This window comes from Odontomachus brunneus, unplaced genomic scaffold (genome assembly GCF_010583005.1).
Source record: "Odontomachus brunneus isolate Ranch 3 - 2012 unplaced genomic scaffold, Obru_v1 Obru_scaffold_120, whole genome shotgun sequence".
NCBI classification, from domain to species: Eukaryota; Metazoa; Arthropoda; class Insecta; order Hymenoptera; family Formicidae; genus Odontomachus; species Odontomachus brunneus.
Window position 1 is genome coordinate 407,419 of NW_022639570.1, and position 5,101 is coordinate 412,519.

Consider the following 5,101-nt stretch of genomic DNA (forward strand, 5'->3'; position numbering starts at 1 on the left):
TGCGCCTCGATCACCGCCTCGATCCTGTTCCGAAAGCGCGAACACGCCGTCTGCAATTGCGCCCGGTCCATTTTCGTGAATGCCGCTTCAATAGCGGCCTAGAGGGAGACCACGTTGGGGTGTCTGGCTTTGTTAGTAACCCTATCGACTACGCCCCATATGTAGTATTCGAGAGGGTTCAGGTCGGAACTATTCGGAGACCAGAAATCCTTCGACCAAAACATCTCAACATTATCCGAGAGCCAGTTCTGCACTAAGTGACTCGTATAAGCACCCGTCTTGTTGGAAGATATACGGTCTTCCTGTGATGTCGCTCACCCTCAAGACGGCCTCTAATTTTGCGAGTAAAGTCCCTGGGTCTTTCGAAATAAGGTCTTGTGCTTTTCGAACGAGTTCCAAAGTCCGTGTCGCCTTCTCCCTTACGTGTATTTTCCTCGTCGGAATACAGGAGCTCACTTCGGACTCCTCCGAGGTTGCATATCTCTGGACAATGTCATATACTGTGGACCTGGGATATCCGAAAAACTTAATTATTTCGCTTCCTTCCGACGCGGACACCTTCAATAACTGTTGCTCTTCGATTATATTCCGATGTCGACCTGAACGACTCGGCCATTATTAACGTCTTACCCACGTCTCTGGCCTATCTTTACGCCATCTGGCACTTACTGCTGCATTCTAATATAGCGGAAATGTCAAATTCAAATTTGTCCGGATTTAAGTGGCGAACCCTGTATGTGTGTACCTGCTTTATAGAATTTAAATATCACCATATATATTATTAATAATAGTAGGGTTATCCATTGCAGATTGATGTCAATTGTATATCAAATAGAGAAAACAACGAGTTATCAATCAATTAATTAATTTTGCAACAGGATAGAAAAGAAACAATAAAATCAATTAATAATAATAGTGAATTCATAAGTAACATTCAATATAAAGAAAAACTCTCAACAGTGCCATCCGTTACAAAAACAATTATATCTGTGCCATTAAATATAGATGATATGAAGAAATTGTTGGAAGATGCTGCATAGAACGCAAAAAGCTCTCTCAAAAGCGAAACAGGCACAACTGAAACTACACCAAGCAATCAAAATAATTACAAAATTAGAGAAGTCAATGAAGATGCTGATAAAACGCGTGATAAAACGCGTGAACAATCTGACGCATGAAAAAAAAAGTTAATACAAGAAATGTGCTATTGAAAACAAAATAAAAACATCAAAAAAATATTAAGCAACAATCAAATCGTATCTTTATGTAGACAATTTATTCTATTTATTTATCTAAACAATCTAGCAGCTGGTCTAAAGCTACTCTGCAAAAAGCCCTTCGATTGAAATTATCTTGCGACAGTAGCGGGTACCAAGAAATATTACATCAGGGAATTCCTTCAGAGCGTACACTTAGAAGAAGATTAGAAGGAATGAATTTTGAACCTGGTACTTGTGAACATATGTTTGACGTACTAAATGAACGAATATCGCGCTTCACTGATGATCGAGAAAAAGGTTGTATGCTTGCAATCGACGAAATGAGTATCAGTACAAGTGAACAAGTTGATCTTAATACAATGCCACGTATCGGACTTCAACTCTTCCTAATCGCAATGGTAAATTATGACTTTAAATATATTCAAATTTATTTGTTACATATGTATATATGTATATATATACACATAAGTAATATATATGTCGCCAAAATCAGGACAAAGTTACCTTGAATTTTTTAAATAAAATCCCCTATTATTTATCGTACATTCTTGTAGCTTATCTCAAGAACTTTCCAAAGTACTATAATAACATTTTCATTTTGAGTAACGAAACTTAAAAATTATAATAACGTCAGTATTAGCATGCCACACAATAAAATAATAGATATGTCACTTTGTGTTACTTGTGCCTTGTGCTAGAAAGCGACTTATATGTGTATAAAGTTTAGTTTTAAGTGCAAATATTTACTGCTTCTACATATGATCAAAGAATAAGAAATCTAATAATATATTTCATTCTGGAATAATAGATTATTTTCAAATTGAATATTAACGTACTTTTATGCTGAAGAAAAGAAAAAACCGGAATATAATACGATAGCGGCTTTCATTGAAATAGATTCAAAATGGTTCACTTTAATAACAGCACGAACAAAATCAGTTGCATTAGGAAAGACAGCGAATGAGGAAAATAAAGAAATGAAATTTAATGACAGTATCGCGTTTCTCAAATCAGTTGTGGAACTCTTTAGAGAAATTAAAATTCGTCATGACGCGAAATTTAAACCAGTCCAAATTATAATTACCACAACATCAATTATTGAATTGACACAATATCTCATTCATGAACGCAAATAAATAAATAAATAAATAAATATATATATATATATATATATATATATATATATATGTTTTGACTTCGCGTTTTATGCAAAATTTCCTCGAAAACTTGTTTTCATCTATAAGAGTTAAGCACCCCGTTCCTACTGCCTTGAAATTTAAATAAGCTTTGAAACTTATTTCAATATCACAATATTTTAAATCACCACATACCTTTATGAAAACGATGGTGGACAACTTATTGGTAATATTTTTAATAAGTCCAAAATAAAACAGAAAGAAATAGGAGAGTGTACACAAACGTCTGTGGATATAGAACATATTATATTCCAACAATAATATTTCTTTAGACAATATAGAACTAAATATTTTATTCAATATAGTCAGGTATATAATATCATGTATTGTTAAATGCACAAAGACATGTTCCGAATGTTTAGATTCTGTTGGTTGCAAGACGTATTGGGTTGTCGGAAAAGTCATGTATTTTTTCTGTTTTTTAAAAGTCATTTATTTATATAAAGAACAAAGATTAATCAATGATATATTGCCCGTTTTGTTCGATAACCTTTTGCCATCTTTCAGTGAGCTTCATAATTCCTCGTTTATAGAAGGACCTGTTTTTATCAGTGAAAAATTGAACAAGATGCTGATTTACAGCCTCATCTGAATTGAACGTTATACCACGTAAGGAGTTTTGAAGAGAGTGAAACAAGTGGAAGTCTGACGGCGCTAGGTCAGCCGAGTATGGTGGGTGTGGCAACACATCCCATGCAAACTCCAATCATTTTTGATGGGTGATCAAACTTGTGTATGGTCTCACGTTGTCGTGATGGAACACAACTCCTTTACGATTAACGAGCTCTGGACGTTTCTGAATGATGGATTCGTTCAAACTATCCAATTGCCGACAGTACACATTCGAATTGATTGTTTGATTCCTTGGTAGAAGCTTAAAAAACACGACATCTTTAAAATCCCACCACACTAAGAGCATAACCTTCCTCTGATGAATGTTTGCTTTCGATGTCGTTTGAGGCAAATCATCACGTCGGGACCAAAACCGTTTGCATATCACATTGTTGTAAACAATCCACTTCTCATCACTAGTTATCAGTCGCTTCAAAAAAGGATCGTTTTTCTCACGTTTAATGAGCATATCGCAGATGTTTATACGCGCCGTTAAATGAACTTTTTTGAGTTCATGAAGAACCCAAATATCGAGCTTGCTTACGTATCCCAGCTTCTTCAGGTGGTCGTGAACGCTTGAATGATGGATGTTCAATGTTTCTGCAATCTCTCGTGTCGTATAACGTGGGTTTGACTCGATCAATGTCTTTATTTTGTCGTCATCAACCTCGATAGGCCTCCCTGACCGAGGAGCGTCTTTGAGATCAAAATCACCAACACGGAATTTCGTGAACCATCGTTAGCACTGACGTTCTTGTACAGCATTGTCACTATAAACTTTACGCAACTTTTCACAAGCTTGACGCGCGTTCTTCCCTTTACGGAAGTAAAACAGTAATATATGGCGAAAATACACAATTTGGTCTTCCATCTTTAACTTGTTATAAAATCTCCAAAACTTAACCAAATCGCTCAATTTTTTTTTAGAATGAAGCTAGAACTGTCAGTTATCAAATGACATAGCAATAACATAGAGGCGAATGATTCTAGTACTTCCAAAAATGAAGCGCAATCTGTTGCAAAAATGCGTCATGACTTTTCCGACAACCCAATATAATTCCACACAACAATATAATAAATTTGTACAATTAAGACGTACAAAAACATTATTTTTTATAAATAATAAAACATTTACTTACTTTTATGAGATAGAACCTATTATAAGCCGTTACCTTCCTTACGTACAAAATAATAACTTGAATTGTTTGAACTTTTATATAACAAGTACAATTAAACTCTTTGATACAAACGATACAAAATTAAAAAAAGGGCAAATAAGAGTTGACGCCAGTGACACGGTGAAATTAATTATATATTCATATAATAAACAAATATAAATCCTATACGTTTTGGTCCCAATTTTGGACTCTCAGTATATAATATCATTTAAAAATTACAGTTAAAAATCCGTCAAATTGTAGAATAGATAGTAAACAACTGTTATCTTAAAATGGAGATAGTATAAGTTCCAAATTATAGAAAATTAAAAATGTCAGATGCCAAGCAGTCGAAAATAAATAGAACGGCGCCAACAGATTTAATGGACGTACACAGAGCGCAATGTAAGATAGTTGCAACAGAAGGCAATATAAAAATCCCCATTACCCATTAACGATTGGTTAATGGTTACTCATTAACTTTAATTTTCAAAATATTAAGGACAAGATTTTCCAAGCTGACTCAAAACCAATAAAGATCTAACGTTATTAAAAAACATATTGATACAATGATTGACGTGAATAACAATAATAATCGTTTCTTTGTTGTACCGTATATCCACAAGATTTATAAGAACTTAAGACATAATTTGAAAGACTTAAGCCTCAGGACTACTTATTTGGGTGTGCGTACATTAGACAGATTTATTAAACCTCACAAAGATAGGTTACCTAAAGAATCTGAAAGTAGTGTGGTGTACAGAATTGATTGTCGCGACAGCGATGCGTCGTATGTCGGTCAGACAGGCAGACAACTGAATACTCGCATTAAAGAACACCGCAACCAATTATCCTATTTTCATACAAATCTTTCGGTTGTCTCACGGCATCGTTTGTTGGGACATGAATTTGATTG